The 21,469-nt window shown below is 37.6% G+C and overlaps 1 pseudogene across 1 annotated transcript; it reads left to right on the top strand.

Moving 5' to 3' along the window:
• Nucleotides 1–956: 956 nt before the first annotated feature.
• On the top strand, nucleotides 957–20,810 carry LOC144663226 (uncharacterized; annotated as a pseudogene). Its single transcript, XR_013572588.1, has 17 exons — nucleotides 957–1,504; nucleotides 3,196–3,263; nucleotides 3,483–3,937; nucleotides 4,399–4,460; nucleotides 8,776–8,891; nucleotides 9,645–9,695; nucleotides 10,338–10,885; nucleotides 11,091–11,218; nucleotides 11,842–11,999; nucleotides 12,505–12,623; nucleotides 13,248–13,790; nucleotides 14,561–14,668; nucleotides 15,353–15,475; nucleotides 16,058–16,255; nucleotides 18,032–18,248; nucleotides 19,178–20,039; nucleotides 20,573–20,810. The product of XR_013572588.1 is annotated as an uncharacterized LOC144663226 (transcript).
• Nucleotides 20,811–21,469: the final 659 nt, after the last annotated feature.

Here is a 21,469-nt window from a genome sequence, read left to right as displayed (position 1 = left end):
TGATAAGAATATGGCTTATTGTAATCTGAATTTCAACGACAATTTGGATGGGAACCGGCAGTCCAGACAATATTCAAGCCTTTAGGGGGTAGCCTAAGTGTTTGCATTGGTTAGCCTAAATAGCACTCTGGTTAGCCTTCAGTTAGCTTCTGTTGCTTGGGGTTAGCCAATTGGGATAATTTGGGGATTTCTGGCTTGTGAGTCATGCGAGCCCTTCTGGTTAGCCTAAAATAGCACTGATGTTGGTAAGGGGTATTTTCGTGACCTTAGACTGTTCACAGCCCTCTATTTTTTCGTTTTTTTTTTTTTTTTTTTTTCGATCGATGAGCGCGCTTTGAGAATGGCGAGAGAACTGGACTATTGTGACCTGTGATTGGGCCTTTATATTTCCTGTGAAATGTAAAAAATTTGAAATGTGATATTAATTGGGATTTGAGATTTCTGGCTCGCATGGCTCACTGGCTCTCACTACGTCCTAACTTGATGGCAACTTCAATAGTTAGATGTTAGGGGGTCATGGAGCGGGCAGTGGTGCTTGAGGATAAAAAAAAAAAATGGACCAGCAGTTGGAAGAACAAAAGATTTCATTTTCCAAAATGAAGTGACATACAGTATTCTTATTTCAAAGACATCTGAGACATTTTCTGATGGAGCTGCCATCATCAAATCTGCTGTTCACTGAATAACCCAAATGGAAACTATTGCATGTTTCAAATAAAACAAAAAGTTTTTTTTAAACAATACCTTTCAATATTTCACAAGTGATTTGATGCTTCAATAGAATTTCAAACTCTTTTTGTTTAAATCCCTTTCTTTGGTCTTCCTTGTGCACTGGACCTGAGGGAGGGAGGGAATGGGACGAGCGACTTAGTACCCAGTTTTTCTCGTCTCGAAAACGCACGGAACGCGCCTGCGATCTGTTGGTTACCGCTGAATTTTGCACGTGGTCGCGAGTTTCGGCCGAAGTCAACAATCCTGAATTGTTTTGACCGAGAGCTAGCTGCATGTTTTGAGGATTTTATGGATTGCAATGGCTAAAGAGGTGCCTCAATTAGTAAAGTCATCGTTGAGGTCCGTCTTGCTATCGAGCCTTAAGGGAATCAAGCAAACAAGCATCGAGAAAGACTATCAGAAGTTGACGTACTCGAGACTTGACGTCAAAAAATATGGCTTCCAAGACTTGTATGAATTTTTGCTAGCGATCCCTGACGTTGCAAGACTGGAATATTCTGTTAAGGATGGAGAGAATAAAGTATTCGGCGTTGGTGAAAAGGGTGTTTATATGTCCGATCATGCAAAGAAAGCTGAGGGAATTCCAAATGGACTCAGACCTTTACCGCCTTCGCAGTGGCCGAGAAACAAGGCGAGAAAAGAGCGAACAGTTGCGGTGGATAAGACTTCTTTGAAAGTTACAGTAGAGTCAGACGATAAAAGGAAGATTATGCCTAACGCCAGAGGACTGTACACACTTTATGTTAAGAATTTACCTCCAAACTGCCAAGAAGTAAGTTTAGTGTAAGAAAATTTCAATCGAAGCGCTAAGCTGTTGCCTGGTACTGTCAAGCGACCACCTCGAGCGGGAATTCGAAAACGTGGACGTAGCTTAACTAGAGCTGGACGCTTTACATTATAATGAGCTCTGGTAAGCAGGTACCCACTGACGTAGAGACTGGTCGCTTACCAGAGCTTTTGCGTTAGCTTTCTACATAGACTTAGGGATTTGGTACGAGAGCTTGAACACTAACTTAAACACAAAGGATAAGACCAGATGGTAATTCCCAGTCGCTTACAAGACGCGGGGTAGCGATGCAGAACACAGAATGATGCCCTAACCAACAAATAAAAGCTAACTGCAAGCAAACCAAGTGAAAGCTAACTGCAAGCAAACCAGAGTGAGCGCTAACCACAAGCAAACCGGAGTGAAAACTCACTGCAAGCAAACCGCGGTTAGTGGTTGGCTTTCATTCCAGTTTGCTTGAAGGTTAGCTTTTATTTGTTGGCTACGGCATCATTTTGTGTTCTGCATTCTGTGTTCTGCACTCTGCATTCTGCGTTCAGCAAAATACCCATGCTGCTTAAACAAGAGCTTTAAATTTCTTACGAGATTTCATATCGTGGCTTTAACTGGCTGTGCTCTGGAGTGGTCACAGAGTGTACTATTGAACTCAGATATCTGTTTTGTGTGGCCTTTTTAGGCTGTTTCCACACCAGTGGTTTCAGTTTTTTTGGTAGTGCAGCCAGTAAAATTGAACCTGATTTGTTGAACTGGTGTTGCAAACAATTTTCATTTCCAGCCATGATTCGTAGCAGCTGTTGTCTTGACAGCACATCCAGATTTCCTTTCCAGGGAAAGCCCTGTCTTTTCCAGGAAAACCTTTCTGGGAGGAAAGTTTGGCCTGTGCTGGTTGCCAACATTGCTATGAGTCACGACTGTATGTGAAATATTTTCTTCAACTTTTGTTGCCACTTGAGTGTCAAAAATAGTATCAAGTGATCAGTATTTTTGTATTTGCAAACTGAAACCAGTGGTGCATTAAAGGGCCTGAAAAAAAAAAGGCCATTTCAACAGATGCCTGTGATCAACAGTACACAACATGCTAGAGAGATGTAAAATTCTATTTTAAGGACCAAGATCTAATCCCAAGTTGTACCCTGATTCTAGAGATTATCAATGTCCTCTTTTGATATCTAAGTGGAATTTGATCCTGCAAAGTAGTAACAACAAGTTGCAGTACTCTGAAACCTGAATTTGTTATGGAGAGCCAATCCATCCTGGCTCAGATGGTGGGTTGTCAAATAACACAGCAAAATAGGTTATCTGTGTATCACACCACATTACTTTTAGCACATCCACGATGGTACAAAGTGCATGTGAGAGTACACTATTGAATTTATGGCGCAACGATATAAAATGCAAAGCTTCAAACTTAAATCTGGTGATATCAGGTCAGTGACTTGGTGTTGTACGAAATCAAGACAGTAGATACCCGGTAAGGCTAATTGTGAATCCGGGTAAGAAGAGGGAGATGGATATTTGGAAAGCTCTAGATTGGTGGAATGAACATTAAAGAACTTATCGACTTGAAACAATTTCTTCTCTTTTTTACTGAAAGACATTGTTGTCTTTTTGTTAAGTATACATGTAGTCCAAAATCTGATTTAAAAATTCAGTTATTTTCTGTATTCTTGTTCCAGATTGAAATGAGTCGTGTCTTCAAGCAGTTTCCAAGTTTAAAAGAAGTGAAGATTGAAACTTCTCTTAGGTTTGTTTTTGTAATATTTGTTAATTTGCATTATTTTTTTGTGTATAATGTAGTTTCCTTCACCTTCACCTGTCCCCTGGCGCCAAGTTGGCACATAGGGCCTCCACATGTGCTCTCCAACGATTTCTGTCTTGCGCTGCTGTGCGCACCTCTCTCCAGGACTGCCACATAATGTAGTTTGCTTGTTGCTAAATTGTGGTGTGTTTTCAAATCCTGTAGAGCTGCATTTGTGAGGTTTTCCAATCATGCAGATGCTGTACGAGCCCTTAGTGACATGGATGGTTACAGTTTACGGGGTGTCATATTGACAGTTAATCCGGGTGTGGAGCGCACTGCTCAGCAAAATGCAATAGTTAGTAAGGACAAAAAGGACGATCCAAAAGGGGATGGAGCCAAAAAGAACAAAACTACAGTAACGGTTAATGGCTTTGCGGATAGTAAGGCTGCTGTCAAAGAAGCCAAACCTGGAAGTAATAAGGACAAAGCTTTAACGTCACCAAAAGAAAGCAAAACAGTTGCTCAGGCAGAAAGCTGGGAAACAGACGGTGGGTTGTCACCAAAGACGCAGACTTGAAAACCAAAGTTTTAATCAAGACAATTATGGTGATTGTATAAAAGCAGAAGGTGGCAGCTATCCTATCCATGTTAGCAATTTTCCTGTGGGAACAACACAGGTAAAGAAAAAAATTGAGTTTTGTGCTCAATTTTGAACATCATTTCTTACTGATTTTCACAATACAGGCAACATCCTCTTAATGATGATTTATTAGGATAAATATAATAATTAATATATAATAAAAGTAAGAATTTAAGCAGAAATTATCTCAGCATATGCGCTCAGAACATGCATTCTTTTCCGCGTTCCCTGTATTCTATTATTCCTAAACCAGAATGAGAATAGCCAGAATAGACTCAAAAGAATGCACTATATCTACAGGTAAATTGAAAATGTCAGCTTGTTGTATCTGTTATTATTTCCATTGTTTCTTAGAACAAGTCATAGGGTACCTACCTTCAGGGGGTGGGGGGTGTCACTTAAGTATTAAAAAAAGATTTGTTATATTAACAAGTTGCCACAGAATGAGTAACTTGTTCTGGCTGAATTGTTTTAAGCGCATGGCTCTTCTGTTTGCAGGAAACACTTAGAAAGCTGTTTAGTTCATGTGGAAACATTGCTCAGATTACGTTGAAAGAAAAGTAAGTGATTTAGATCTATGTTAACTTTGTAATTCCATGTCAGCTAAATTCATTTATTTGTGCGGTTACCAAAAGGTAAAGTGTTTATGTAAAAAAACTATGTACTTAACAGTGATGATAATCAATTCAATTATTTTTAGAACTTTAGGCTAATTTATGTTCCTACACAATATTATTATACAGCATGCATCAAAGCTGTGCTCTTAAGAATAATGGCAGGGTGCCTGAAGGCTCTTACGGTGTGTAAGAAATCTTGGATGCCCTGCTCTTAAAAGCCTTCATGATTGCAAAGTTATGCAAGTTACCCAAAGGCAAAACTAAGTGCCCTGTGGCACCCAGGGTCTGCTAGAGCACAGCTCTGATGCATAAGATCGATTGTATCTGTAATTGCACACAAATGTTTTGGTCCACCCAAGAAAGGAAAACAAAAACATGGAAACTTGACTAGGATGTTCTGAAAGAATAGGTTAGGTAAATAAATAAATATATAAAAGTACGTGCCCAGTTGATCAGGAATGAATCTAATGCATGTTATTGCTATGTACAGCAATACAATGTATAACTTCAATGTGGTATAATTATCTCATCTGTTATAATTTTGAGTCCTAAAAGAAAGCATTCAAAACTCACTGTGCCATTGCACAGCAGCAAGCTGACATATTTAGTGAATTTAAGAAATTTGTTCACACTCCACAGTCACCTGGTGGTTCATGGCACTTAAGCTGTTTTCATTTAACCCTTTCATTTGCAAATTTTCCCCCAAAAACGCGTTTTTTTAACCGTTAGAGTGAATTTTTGGTGCTACGATGTTAAATTTACCTTGAATTTGCTAGAAAAGATTCCATGTAAAAATGTACAATATTTCACTTTGGTGCATGCGCATAAGCCAAAATTTGGACTTGATTAGCTCTGTCAGAATGCAACCGATATTCAAAATGAACAGTCCTGTAGAAATGTCATTCCTCGTCCTATCAGCTGCTTATCTCAAAAATCTGCTGACGTGCTTATTGATGACGCCACAAGTGGTTCAATGACCGCGCCTCCAAATAGCGCCAAAATGCGCATTTAATTTGCATATGAAAGGGTTAAGCTGTGTATTATAATTGATTACAGTTTCTTACAGTCAAACTGTTAAGAGCAAGTTTGTAGAAGAATCAAACAAAAATTGTTTTTTGCGGCAATTCTTAAAATACAGGGATTTCGCTCATCTTCTGCATGAAGGTAGTCCTTATTAAAACTAAAAACGTTATGTTGTTTTTTTCTTCAAATAGTTTTATTTTTCCGAGAAAAACGAAATTTTCGATTTGACATCCAGACTCGTCTAGACTCGATTGAGAGGGTACAAATTGGGTTGAAAATTGACCATTTTCAATCGATTCGTATGTCAAAACCATCACGCGCAGAAAAAAATAAATACAACCGGTCTATTGCATGACTCTTCCTTATCTAAATAAGCATAGTTTCAAGAGTTTTGGTTTAATCTAATTATTTTACGGTAAACAAAACCAGACTATTCTCACACGAAATGAAAGTCGGTCGGTCAAAAGAATCGTCATTTTCACTATGTGCCTTATCTCAGAATTCCTTGAGATAAATATATTTCAACTGTAGAAGGATGATACTTTCAAAATATTTAAAGTTTTGTCTGGGTAAATGATTAAGCACTTGTCAAAAAATTATTCAAAATCGTACAAAAACGACACAAAATCACGCAAGCTTTCGAATGCGTGACCAAACGTATTACCACCGTATTTGTTCTTTAAATCAATTTAGTCGCAACACTAGCAATACCAAGGCATAAATCATAATAAATATGTTCACCTTTGCTTGATTATGATATCCTGTCCCATGCAATACGTTTTTTCCTGTCATTTCTTTAATGGCTTCCCGTTCAGTTCGCATGCCGCTTGTCGAATCCGTCTGCGACTGGTGAATTTGAAGCAACCACCGATACGAGTTAAACCAAATATGTATCGTCATGATTAACAAGCCCTTTTTGTGTTACTTGGTTAAGCCATATTTCAGGTTATAGCCGGCAAAGCGTTTTCGATAAGCCACTTTGCAGTGCCCGTTGGCACCATTATTATTCGAAGTGAAGTATAAATTTGCATACTTTCGAGACAAGCGTGACAGTTTTTTATACTTAGGGGGTGGGGTGAGGAAGGGTCTTAAATTTTTAGATGAATCAAATGTTTGAAAACGTTTGGGGATGAATTGTCACAAACTAATACCGTATTTTACATGGGGATGTAAAAGAATTTCACAACGTCAAACCTGACCCCACGGGAACAAGGATACCAGTTTTCTGGAATATGACATTTGATATTTCTTTCCTACATCTCTATCTCCTTTAGAAGTCTTCCCTTTACTGTGATAAGCAATCTCGTGAGGAACTTTGCATGTACTGGAACTTTTTCGCCATCCAATTCCAAGCTCGGATCGATGAAAGGGACAGATAGTAAAAGCGCTAACATCCTGTTGCTTGTTAAAGATACCTGGTGTTAATGGCGAACAGGAAGTTATTCTCCTTAGAGCATGCTCTAAGGAGAATAAGTTCCTGTTCGCCATTAACACCAGCAAAAGACCATAGGGACTTATGATTTTCTATATCCTTGTAACATGAGCAAAGGGACCTCGGTTATTAATTTACTTTTATCGCGTCGATCATACGAGCAAGGACTGCCAACTATCGTTTTAAAAGAACAAGAAACTTCCATGAGACACCAAGTGCAGCGAGAACATGTGGAGTTTCCAACAGTTCACCAGACAACTGAAGGAAAAAGCACTTTACGGGGACTGTGTTGTGCCGGTTGCTCCACAAATGGTTCGTGAGAAAAAAGAAATCATTCAAACATCTATAATCGAGTTTAATAAATTACATTAGTCTCGTCTCCTAAAAGTAAACAACGTGAATTCTCGCACACACAAGGTCAATTATTTTACTTTGTTGTTTTGGAGAATAATGAAGTACATAACTGAATTATATGGTTTTTATAGAAGGAGCAACCAGCAATTAGTAGATTATAGACTACTACCAAACCGGGAACGAGAAGCAAACGACTTTTAGAAAGTCTAACTTTAATAGATTACAACACTCTTTCCTGACAGTGGCTTTTTGTCAATACTTTTACGGTTTTTCTCTCTTTGATTTTGACGATGGCGTAAGCAGAACTTATAAGTAAAGTAAATCACGTAGCAAATACGAGTTTGTGACAATTCATCCCCAAACGTTTTCAAACCATTGATTCATCTAAAAATTTACGACCCTTCCTCACCCCACCCCCTAAGTATAAAAAACTGTCACGCTTGTCTCGAAAGTATGCAAATTTATACTTCACTTCGAATAATAACGGTGCCAACAGGCACTGCAAAGTGGCTTATCGAAAACGCTTTGCCGGCTATAACCTGAAATATGGCTTAATCAAGTAACACAAAAAGGGCTTGTTAATCATGACGATACATATTTGGTTAAACTCGTATCGGTGGTTGCTTCAAATTCACCAGTCGCAGACGGATTCGACAAGCGGCATGCGAACTGAACGGGAAGCCATTGAAGAAATGACAGGAAAACGTATTGCATGGGACAGGATATCATAATCAAGCAAAGGTGAACATATTTATTATGATTTATGCCTTGGTATTGCTAGTGTTGCGACTAAATTGATTTAAAGAACAAATACGGTGGTAATACTTTTGGTCACGCATTCGAAAGCTTGCGTGATTTTGTGTCGTTTTTGTACGATTTTGAATAATTTTTTGACAAGTGCTTAATCATTTACCCAGACAAAACTTTAAATATTTTGAAAGTATCATCCTTCTACAGTTGAAATATATTTATCTCAAGGAATTCTGAGATAAGGCACATAGTGAAAATGACGATTCTTTTGACCGACCGACTTTCATTTCGCGTGAGAATAGTCTGGTTTTGTTTACCGTAAAATAATTAGATTAAACCAAAACTCTTGAAACTATGCTTATTTGGACAAGGAAGAGTCATGCAATAGACCGGTTGTATTTATTTTTTTCTGCGCGTGATGGTTTTGACATACGAATCGATTGAAAATGGTCAATTTTCAACCCAATTTGTACCCTCTCAATCGAGTCTAGACGAGTCTAGATGTCAAATTAAAAAAAATCGTTTTTCTCAGAAAAATAAAAATATTTGAAGAAAAAAACAACATAACGTTTTTAGTTTTAATAAGGACTACCTTCATGCAAAGGATAAGCGAACAATTTTTCATAGCATTACCGGACGTTGTCGGATTCTTCTACAAATCTCCTCTTAAATAATTGTTTTATTTTTTTGGAATCACAGGTTTGCTTTCATTTATTTTACCAAACAAGAAGGAGCTGTAACTGCCTTGCAAAAGATGCCACAAACAATTAAGTTAGGTGATAAAATTCTCACAGTGACCCCCAAAACACCTAAAGGTAAGTCTAAGAAACAAGATAATGTACCATGTGAGTATAGGGCAGAAAAAGGGCAGGATTATATACTAAATATCTATACTGCATGTATAGATATTTTAGCTCAATAGATTAATTTAGTTAGGTATTTTTATATTTTATTTTTATATTTTAGCATAGTGATTGTAAAGCGCTATGAAAGACTAGCTAAATAGCGCTATAGAAATGATTATTATTATTATTATTATTATTATTAGATTAATATTATTTTTATTCATTTTTCTCAGTTATGTCTACCATACAATTGGAATTTTTTGGACAGCAAAGAATTCCAAATGTGCAAAATCATTATCATGTGATCACTTTATTTTTGAACCTGTGACTGAAACTAATGGTGCCTGAAGAGGCCTGAAGTTAAAGTTATTCTCAATCAACAGATTTCTGGGATCAGCAATTAATGTGGCCTGAAAAATGCACACACTGTTTCATTGTGATTTAATCTTGACCTAATGGCAATTTTATTTGCCAGATTTGGTGCAAAGCTGTGCTCTCAAAATAGTTACAGGGTGCCCAAAGGCTCTTAAAAAAGAAATCTTGGGTGCCCAGCTCTCAGAACGCTTTCATGATAGCAAAGTTTTATGAGTCATACAGAGACAAAAGTAAGTCGCCCACCGAGGCTCCAAGGCTGTGCTAGGCAAGAGCACAGCTCATAAATCTCGAAGAAATGTATAATTTTTTATTTCTGTGTAATATTTTGACTTTTATTTTTTGTTCCAGTGAGGTCCTCTTCACTACATCGTCACTCTAAGAAACAAGATAATGTACCAGGTGAGTATAGGAGCAGAAAAAGGGCAGGATTAGATTAATATTATTTTTATTAAATTTTTCTCAGTTATGTCTACCATACAATTTGATTTTTTTTGTTGTGGACAGCAAAGAACTTCCAAATGTGCAAAATCATTATCATGTGATCACTTTATTTTTGAACCTGTGACTGAAACTAATGGTGCCTGAAGAGGCCTGAAGTTATTCTCAATCAACGGATTTCTGGGATCAGCAATGTGGCCTGAAACAAAAATGCACACACTGTTTCACTGTGATTTAATCTTGACCTAATGGCAATTTTATTTGCCAGATTTGGTGCAAATGCTGTGCTCTTAGAATAGTTACAGGGTGCCCAAACGGCTCTTAGATAAGAAATCTTGGGTGCCCAGCTCTCAGAAGCTTTCATGATAGCAAAGTTTTATGAGTCATAAAGAGCCAAAAGTTAGTCGCCCACCAGGCACCCAGGCTCTGCTAGGCAAGAGCACAGCTCTGTTGGTGTACTGTACCAACTGGATTCACTGATTATCATCGCATTGTAGAAACCCTGCAAAGCATCACTTGAATTCATAAATCCTGAAGAAATGTTATATAAATTAAATTCATTTCAATCTGTGTAATCTTTTGACTTTATTTTTTTATCCTCAGTGAGGTCTTCTTCACTACATCGTCGTTCTAGTCAGAGTTCCGTCTCTAGCAATGACTCCACGACACCGCAGTCACCTACAAGTCCCAACATTTCTGATGCTGCTTGTAGTTCAGGGGACAACATTAATGGACAAAGGCATACAAAGAACAATAATAGTGACTTAACTGCTAGCGAATACAGAGGATCATTTGAGAGTAATACTGGACAAAAGAAAGGGAGTTTTAGCAATGTAACAGACACTTCTAGTAGCATGCATGCATGTAAAGAAGAAGGAAAACTGAAAGACAGTAAAACTGCAAGTTGTTCTCCTAAAGCTGTTACAGAAAACAGCAGTGCCAGTTTGGATGACAAGCCACATCTTTCTCTTAGTATGAAACAAAAAGCTCCTCCAGTACACCTGCTTTTAACCTACGCAGAAATGTGTGAACTTTTCAAGAGGTGCAACAAACCCTTGAGGACTTCAGATAACATTGGAGCTCAGGAGTTTGAGATTCTCGTGACTGATGTTGTTGACTCGTGTCATTTCTGGGCTAACATCGACGATCTGGTAAGATTGGATACATGTATTGGGGGAGGGGGGAGGGGGAAGTTTTACGGAAACTCCCTCCCATTTTGTTATAAGATAATACAGTAAAGTGAGAGTCCTTGTCAGTACTCTGATATCATTATGACTGCATGGGTTGATGGACACCATCTTTGTTTTTTTTTTTGTCTTGATGTACATGTATATGTTGTGGTTTAAATTTATTTAGAGAGGAAGTTACAAGGAACTGCAGCAAATCCGAGCTGACCTTCAGATTGTAGAACATCATGAGCGGTGTATGCCACTTAAGTATCAACTGGGTGCTGCATTGTTTTCAGAGGATTCGCTGTGGTACAGGTAAGAGAGTGGTACCAGTATGCGTCTGTGTCACCAAAGGAAGATACCTTGTGTCAGCTGTCTAGCTGCCTATCTTAGAGATGTCTGATGTAGTCTGATTTATAATTTATGAGAAAGCCATTACCTACGAACTGGAGGAAGATCTTTAATGACTCTATTGTGGTTCCGTTATTTTTCTCCTTTTGCAAAAACTGACACTTTAAACAACTGTGGATGAACATCCACAACGTCAACGTGCCACTGCCAATTTCCAGTTATTTAATATTTTTATAGTAATAATATTTAAGCTATTTTTTATCAGAACTGTGGTAAAGTAACTGTTAGCAGTGCCTCCAAATTTTTTGCACGCAAATAAAAATACTGTAACCTCACTCCTTTGCATAAATAAAATTACTTATTAACCACCTGCCTTGTGCATATGGAGGATGGGTGCCTGGGATATCTGGGGGAGCTCCACTGTGGTCAGTTCCCCCCCCCCCCCCCCGCTCTCCCAGATAGCCAGATAGCTGCATCTCCCTTTCTATGCTTTATTAAATTTACACTGTCTCAAAATTACCATTTGCCACACCTTTCATTGATAGTGTGTTTAGCATATTATAAAACAAGTTCTTTTTATCATTTAGATGCTGGTGTTTGGAAGTGTCTAATATAAAAAAGAAGGAAGCTAAAATGTTTTACATTGATTATGGTAACTGTGAATGGATTTCATGGGACCGGTTTACTGACATACATAAGAGATTTTGGAATCTTGCTCCACAAGCAGCGCTGTTCAAGCTAGCAGGTAACTCTACTCATACCTTAACCTGTTCTACAGTGTACAGTGAGGCCCTGTCAGGGTAAATTCTGACAAGTGACGCGCCCAGAAAGTAGCGACAGTACATAAAATAAAATTGTGACAAATGGCAACCCTTTTGAAAAACTTAAATTCTGACAAGGACAATTCAGCCTTTTTTTTTTTTCAAGTTGAGATCTAAAGTTCTTGATAGCATCACCTTCATATCACTTGTTTATAGCTTCAGTACACTGGCATTAGGTGGGGGGGGGGTACAGATGCACCTGTCCCACCCCCCTCCCTATGGTCCTGGGCCTTCCCATTAAGGTTGTAGTGTACTGAGATCAACTGCTTTTTACTGGCTAGGTATTTAATATGAGTTTATAACTAATTTTTTTTTGCAATGGCTGGCCACATCTGTACAATGGGTAGTTGATGTATGGTGGCCAAGGCTGAGAGTCACCTGCCTTGAGTAAGTGTTGAAGTCAAGTTTAATATGTGTTCTAACTTGTAGGTCTTGAAAATGCAAGTGTATCACCTGAGATATTGAGTGAAGGAAGAAAATACTTAAATGCTTTGATTATTAACAAAGTGTGCAGGGCAAGGATTTCCCAGTCATCAGACCCCAGTGAGGTAGGATGCCATCATTGAAGAGTTAAACAGTTAGTTAAATATCAACTAGAAGTTGATAAAGGTACAGTGGAACCACTTTAATATGAACGCCAAAGGGACAACTGAGTGTCCGTATTAGAGATTTTTTAATTTTTAGCTAGAAACTTTTAATCAGGAAATGCATCGCACATAATATTTAAAGCTTTAAAGCTTTGAATAATTTTATTCACTTTATTTTATTATTATTATTTTTTTATTGTGGCTTGCTTGTAAACTAGCTGGTGTGTTCCCACAGATTTTGCTAACCATATCTGCGGGACGCATCGAAACCATAGCTAAGTGTAATGACCACATTAAACATTGTATTGTTGTATTGTATCCATATTACATGTACATTATTATAAAGGTGTCTGTAAGAAGAGGTTCCTCTGTAATAAAAACATTATTCATTATTTTGAAAAGCTGACATATGCATTCAGAGCATTAACCTTTTATCAGAGCAAAGCTGACTGCAAATGAAGGCTTACAGTTTAAAATTTATAAAATTCATAATTTTTATAATGGCAAGGCAATTCATGTTTGTGAGGATTTAGTGGGACTGTTTGGCATTAACTTTTGTTTTGTTTTGTTATATGTGGTGGATAGCCTCATGTTTTTGAGGTGGAACTGACTTTCGAACTTGACAATGGAGACATAATAGATGTGAATAAACAGATGGCCCTTACACGATATGTGCAAGAGACAAGGAAGGTATCCCATGCAACACAGGGACCAGGCCAGAATCACTCCGTTCAAGAATTGCATCAAACACCGGGCTCTCAGCAACAAGCAACTGTGGTTCAACCACAACAGCCAGCAAAACAGATTTCACCTCAGCCCTCTGGCAACACTCAGAATGCACAGGGACCCCAGGCAGCTGGACAGCATGTGCGATGGTCAGTAGATCAGGCCATCCTGCCAAGTAAACAAGCGGAGCAATCCCGGCAACCTTCAGAAAGTAGCCAGGCAAATTCTCGGAAAACTCAGGCTGTTCAGTCACCACAGAATGTGCAAGCTAGCCAGCAGTCCTTGCCAAACCAAAAAATGGAACCAGTGGAAAAATCACTAACGGCGATATTGCAAGAACTGCCTAGCTACATGTACCAGTTATTTGACAAAAAAGAAGTTATTGAAGTTTTACTCTCGTATGTAAGTCTCAGATTCACTTGTTTAGTCTCTCACTTACATTAATCTACAACTTCACTAAGGCATATGTATTGACAGCACAGGACTGGTGTAGTTGAAAATAGCCATGACATCTCTGAAAATTTTCAATAATGGGTTGGTTTCAAGAGAGAATCATGGAAAATCACGATACTTTATGAAATTAAATTTTCCATTTGAGCTTTAGCATAAAGTTTGCACAGTATTTGGCTCATTCAGCTCAACTGGAGTGTTTCATTTGTCATTAGACACCAAAAAGTGACTCTAGTATTAGACTTACGCTTTAACTTTGAGCTCATGCTTGTTTGGATCCAAATCTTGGCTGCCTTTTTTTCCAGTTCATAATAAAATACATTTTGATTCCCTTTCCAGCTGCTTTTTTTGTTCTGCTTCAAACTGCATGAACCTCAAAGCTTAAGCTTGCTGTATGCATCTGAATGACTTCCCCAGGGGGGGTACTCCGGGATCCAAGTGACGGGGATGTGCGAAGGATTTTTTTGAGGTCGAAATTTTCCATTCTGGGATTTTTTTGGGTAGGAGAATTTGGCAGGTATTTTTTTGGGTGACTTGATTTAAATAGGGGATTTTTTTGGGTATTAAAAATTATCAAACTAAAGTGCCTTGGCGCGGCCTTGGCAATTTAGGGGTAATTTGACTAGGGATTTTTTTGGGCGTTTTATTTTTGGTCCAGGGATTTTTTTGGGTAATGTCGGGAGACTTTAAGTAACCTGATTGGTTTGAACTATTGTTTACAGGTAGTTTCCCCTGACGAAATTTACTTCTTTTCGGCTGACAAAAAGACTCAAGAAAGTCTACAAGTAATGGCGTGGACATTGCTGAATGAGGCCAAACCTACAACACAGGTGAGCTGGTGATAGAGTTGCTTTTAATTGAGTGTCGTAAAACCAAAACCAAAGTAATTACTCTGGCCAATCACAAAAGACATTAGATAATCAAGTAAACCAATCAAAACTCAAAGCAAATACATGTAACTGGCATGAAGCACGGGAAAATGTGCATGAGTGAGACACGATTGGTTTTGGTTTTACAATGTACATGTAGTTCTGATTGGCTGAGAAAGTGGTGCAAGATTTTTAAGCCAATCACTAAATGTAGTTATGCAAAACCAATGCAAAAGCAATTTACTTTCCGCACCTAAATGATTCTTATCTCTTTATGTTAGTTTCTCCTGTCAAGGCAAATTATCCACATTATCTATTTTAGTATGAGATTTGTATCATCTGGCAGTGATTGAAAGAATAAAAAAGAGCTCTGCACATTTTCTGCTGACAATATCTCTACTATGGAGAGAGAACCTCACATTGAATGACCTACAGGTAGCAGAATGTTAAGCAGTGAGTGAGTTAATGAGAAAAGCTACTTGCAATCCGTATCCTTTACTTTGCATGTTTTCTAAACCAATCAAAAGTTGTGTGAATTTGCCATGTACGTCTTGTTTGTTTACTGTTTTGTTTGTGTTCAGCATAATTATTTCAAGGTCAAATTAATGATTGGTTAAAGTAGAGTTTTTTTCTTTTCATTATCAGATCATCTACCCAAGAGTTGGTGATATTGTGGCCAAAATTCATGAAAATCAAATTGGTGAACAAAAAACGCACCGGGTTAGAATAAAGTCTATCCCTAAAAGTACAGCTATAGGAGTAGAGAAGGTATGTTAGGTTCCAATTACATTACATGCATAATTTGTCTTCTTATGCATGATACTTAATGTATTCCTAGAGCTCTGAAACAGACAATGATACACAAAACAGCAGGCACCTTGCTCAGTGATGTTGGCTATACTTCAGTCATTGTACAGTCAGTAAGAAAATTCTCTCACAATCAACACCTTCTCTGCATGCAGGAGCTGATTCCTCTCTTAAAACAAACTCTCAGAGTTAGTCATTGGATTCTTGATTCCAGATTCCCTAGCATAGGACAATAGGTAAATTTACAAGCAGATACATTGTAGTACACTGATCCAACTAAAAGGTGGGTTTTTCTCACACTTTATAAGACTGAAAGGATGACATTGTGAAGTTATTTTTCTGGTGCATGAACAAACTTGTCACCCATCCAAGAGTGTGATATATTGAATTGTAGTTAGACTAATTTGCATTTGAGGACTTGCAGCCCCTTAAAAAGGATATCATTGGACAGTAACTTCCACTAGCAATGTGCCAAAGAAGCAAACTGCATTCCAAGCCATACACATCAGCCCCAGAATACTGTAAATATGTTGTTTTCATCAGGTGGTTGTTCAGAATATTGACTATGGGTGGACTGAGACAGTGCAACTGAGTTCCTTGTATGAACTTCCTCCGAATTTAAAACAACTGCCACCACAAGTGATGCAGGCTAAGTTGGCAGGAATACAAAAAAAGTCAGGGCTGTCATTTTATCCAGAGCTGGTTAAATCCAAGTTAGTTGCTGTGAAAACTAGGAGAAAGGTAAGTTATTATTCGTCTATGATCATTAAATAAATGTCATTTTTAATTTTTATGAGGTACGAGTAAAAATTGTTTGTAATTATATGAGAAGGCATTACATAGCCTGTGAACAGGGTTTTTGGAGTGCTTGACCGGCGGGGAAAATGAAAGGGAAAGCCTGCATGCATCTCTGAGAATCGCGAATGCCGCCCACAAGCACCCCGCAGATTGCTTAGCTTGTCAACTGTCACATTTAAACAAATTAGCGCTCGCTGGAAGTCAAATTCAAAACTTAGGTAGACAAATTAATATTAAATAGTACACATGAAATTTCATGGAGAAACTAAAAAAAAACTCTGTACAGCCAAAAAATAGGAAAAGAGCCAGATCTTTAGGCATATCTTGCAAATATAATTAAGCCAAAACAAACTGAACTAGCACGACATGTAACAGAGTACAGATTTTGAGGTATCATTTAACTCTACAAAAAGGAAACCACACAGCGCGGACTAATGACCTTGTTGAAGGCACAAGTGTAATAACTGGTCACAAATGTAATAAAAATATTTCACACACAGGCACAAATGTGAACAGCAAATATCATTAAAACTTATGTTGTCAGTCACCGTCGCTTTATATCTACACAACACTTATTAATATTGAAAAGCTTGTCTAAGTGGACAAATTAGTTATTTAAAAGTTTGTTTTTACAATAACATGCTTCAAATGTTCCAGGAAGGCAAAAAACACCACATATGAATAAATTAACATTTCATTTTACTTTATTGAGATATTCACACATATATGCATTTAGATATGCAATTTTAAGTGCTTTATTCAACAATTGTTATAACCTACGAACACTTAGGGTGGTTTGCCTGTGGTTTCATAAGAAGAACAGTTGTCAATAAAAAATAAATACTTCATTACCACTTAACGATCTCGAGGAATTTTAAGAAGTCTATTTCCCTAGTGATAGTCATTTTAGTATGTAACCCAACTTCAACAGCAGAAGTTACAATGCGACTATACTAACTTGAATATCGTGATAGCAAATCTTGGCCAATATAGTGTTGTTCATTTCGTCTGTTGATGTATTTATGATAAACTCGAACAAAACTCTAGCCATGGTCTACGTTGTCTGGCCATTTCTTGAATAAATCCCAGTTTTGGCCAATCGACCATACTCCAATATATCTAGGCTTGGTGCCATCTAGGAGATTTTATTGCCTAATTACTTTATGGTTGAATGCAATTCCATTTGAATATGTTACTGGTTGAGAGCAGTGCTTTATCTGACGTGGTTCAACCGAACCAATGGTTAATATGTCCATTTAGACAAGCTCTCCAATATAAATGTTGTGTACATGCAAAGTGATAGTTACTGACAACATAATTTCAATGACAGGTGCTGTTCACATTTGAGTCTAAGTGTGAAATATTTATTACATTTGTGACCAAACCTTATTACACTTGTGACTTTATTACATTTGTGACCAGTTATGACACTTGTGCCTTCAACAGACCTCTAGACACTTCCTTGGCCACAGTCTTACGGCTCTATTCGATGCATAATGCCTCCAAATAAAAACAGTACCCTTAGAAAGAAGTCAGAAGCAAATGTTGCCGAAAGACCGAATATTTTAACATAGAACGGCAACTGTCATGAAATCATGTTGGCCCGTCACCTCACCGTCAGAGAGTATAATTAACAGAATGATGCTGTTATGAAAACAAAATTCATGAAATAAAAGCACTTTCTTATTAAAAATTATGCATTTTATGTTTATTTTTCAGCCTGTGCAAGTGTCAGTTGTAAAGCGTCAAGAAGGTGTACTCCTGGTTGAACTTTTTGAATCTGAAGGCCCAAGTCTAAATCTTCAGTTGTTAAAAATGGATGCTGGTGTTGAGTTTGATGAATCACTGCGGCCTTTGTTGTGTTTCCCTACATCAACTGGCGCGGACAGCTCTGGTTTGTCACAAAACCAAACATCCAGCAATCTCCCTGTTAAAAGTAATCATCAAGGCTTTTAATATGTGTGCTGTGCATATTTCCTTTTACCGGTTGTTACTTAAATGAAGTAAACAAAACAAACATTCATTATTCTAACTTATTAAAGCTGAATTTAGTGCAGTGTGTAGACCTGGATTTTTCAAAACATCATTTGACTGTCAATCATTTGCCCCAGCCGATCACAAAAATGGTGATAATTATATTTTCTTTCTGCCTGCATAAAAAATTATTTTGGTCAAATTTGACTTTTTTTTATAGCAAAGGCTTTTTAAAAAAGTTTGGGAGACCTTCTGAATTATTTTGTCAAGCGGATCAAATTGAACAGTTTACAGATATTATTTAAAAATTAATTTCATTAATTTTTGGATTTAAGGGGCTATGTCATGGTATTTTAAAGCAAAAGTCTTTTATTGGCAAAATCATGACCACATAACAAACAAGGATGATTTTTGAGCATCGTTAATGTCACTTTCATTCAAATTGAGATAAACTTGAAAAAAGTCGGGCTGACATTTTTCAAGTTTACCTGATGAACACAATCCGTTTTTAATTAATTTTTTCAAATTTTGCCCAGTCATGGCCCTTTTTGGCCTTTTTGTGTTTCTTTTGAATTTTTTTCTACAGTTTTAAGCTGCTATTGTGATATTTCAGTTATTTCTATGACCAGTTGGTCAGTGCCTAAATTGCATAAAACTGTGTGACATAGCCCCTTTAAATAAGACTTATCAGGCTTGTAGTCAAATTTTATTTTTTGTTAAATTGATAAAAAATAGCTTTTTCTATTAGACTATAAGAAAGCTACTCCCAAGAATCTCAGCTATTTTGTGAAAAAGCTTATGCTGATAGTTGAATCACAGAAACTTTTTTTTTGATATTTTCATTAACCTCATGCTAACAGTTGCACATTACATTTTTGTACATTTCCATAGCTAATCAAAATCCAAGATGGCACCGACAAGAGAAAAGACTGGATTCCCATCCCATTGATGTCCAGTCAAACCACTCAGATTGGGAAGAATGCTTGATAGATGTAGATACAGACTGGATGCAAGCTACCCCTGTAACAGGGGCTCAGGAAGGTGCAAGTGAAAGACAATCTCAGGACCCTCTGTACATGCCGCCACCACCTGCAATGCACTCCCCTTCATCAGCTGGATCAGCAAATACTGTGCCCCTTGGCCAACATCCTGCTTCTGCAGCAGTATCAGGGAGAAGTGTCCCCTCTGATATACGCCCAAGTTCTTTCTCAGGAGTAGCAAGCCGCACACCCCTTGACCTACACCCCCCTTCATCAGCATCAGCATCAACAAGTAGTGTACCAGCTAGCACATGGCTCCCTTCCTCTGGAGGGACAGTGAATAGTGTGTCCCATGACAGACACCTTTCTTCAGCACCACCATCATCATCAGAGCCTTCCTCAGGAGGGTCAGTGAGTAGTCTGCCCCATGACATGCACCGCCCTTCTTCATCAGGATCTGAGAGCAGTAATGTGAATTCACACACGAGCTTAAAAGGCTTGTCAAGTGGTATGCAGAAAATGAGTGTTACTGAAACTGATAATAGAACTGCTCTAAATGGAGAACAGAAAACCTTACAGGACATAAGGTTGGCACAGAACTCTTTAGAAAAAGAACTAGCAGAACAAGAAGGTGCCCAGGACTGGCAGCAGGCTAGAAAGGAACTGATTCAGAAAGATGAAGAGCTGAAAAGGATCTTAGACATGCCACGTTCTGAGATGAAGAAGATGATAAGTTTAAGACAGGAAAAGGATAAGCTGGAGAGAAAAATCAGGTAATAATTGCACAAAGGTAGCAAGTCCAAAATGATTTATTCCAAAAACACAAAAATGCACGAAATTGAGCCTAGTGGCCCATCCCCAGGGGGGGGGGACTCCGGCTTATAAATGACGGGGATGATCGAAGGATTTTTTTGGGTTTGAAATTGTGATTCCGGGATTTTTTTGGGTTGGAAAATTTGGCAAGTATTTTTTTGGGTGACTTGATTTAAATAGGGGATTTTTGTGGGTATTAAAAACGAACTTAAGTGCCTTGGCACGGCCTTGGCGTATTTATGGTATGATGAATAGACAAACACAAGCGCTCAATTCTTTATAGTTTTCTTTGTGTTATATTATTGCCCCTCCTGATAATTTAGGGATAATTTGACAAGTTTGACAATTTGAATAAAAAAAAATAGGAAACATGAATAAATAAAATTTATTAATATATAATAAAATAATTGTAATAGAGGCCAAAGGGTTGAGGTAATGAAACTACCGGTATTAGCCATTTCATTGACTCTTTTAATTTGTTTTTTGTTTGCAGGATAAAAGGACTTGAAAACCAAATTTTGAAACTTCAAAAGGAACTAAAACAACTGGAACTGGAAAAAGAAGAACTTGCAGGGGAGATCAGTTAGAAGGGAATTCATTTTACTGAATACAGTGATCCCTTAGCCTCATACTGAATAATCACAGAATGACCTTGAAGTTTTATATGTTTGTTCCATCTGTTAAAAAAAAAAAAAAAAAAAAAAAAAAAAAAAAAAAAAAAAAAAAAAAATTTATTATATACACAAGTATTTGAAATAGGACTAAGAACCCAAGTATTCTGTGAGGGAATAATTATATAGTGAGGCACAGCTAAGTTCAGGACAAATTTCAGGAGCAGTGCATTTTTCGTTTGGAAGTTGCTCCTGATTAAAATCTCACAAATGCTGCTTCGCACAGGGAAATGGTTATGCAGTACAAGACCTCTGTGTTTCAAGTTAGTTCTCCATTTGGAGCATGGCTTTGCATTTTTTTTTGTCGCCTTGTATGTTGTGTTTACTTTGAAATAAGATTTCTTTTTGCACCACTGCCACAGGTCAGAAAATATGCGGGAAAATTCAAGCAATACGTTAAACACAAGAGACCCTGTTTCATCAGGATATCCAAACACCAAGAAGAGAGTTAAAAATGCAGCGCTCAGCTGAGTATTTTTTGACGAAATTTGTGGCGTTTGGAAAACCGCTGAAACATTGTCTCGAGTGTTTGATATATCTTTTCAATCGAGACAAAAACTAAGGAGAGAAAGGAGAAATAAAATCGTAAAAATCTATGCTAATTAAGACCGGATATTGAAACCTCCTTCATGGTTACGTTTTTCTTTGTTTTAGCTTGATGAATTATTAATGAGACTGAGATGGTCAGAGAAAAGACAGTGAACTTAGTACTTGGCATT

The sequence above is a fragment of the Oculina patagonica genome, chromosome 1 (genome assembly GCF_052425735.1).
Source record: "Oculina patagonica isolate OP01 chromosome 1, crgOcupat, whole genome shotgun sequence".
Taxonomy (NCBI): Eukaryota; Metazoa; Cnidaria; class Anthozoa; order Scleractinia; family Oculinidae; genus Oculina; species Oculina patagonica.
The sequence above is the reverse complement of the archived record's forward strand: the minus strand, read 5'-3'. Positions and strand labels throughout refer to the sequence as shown.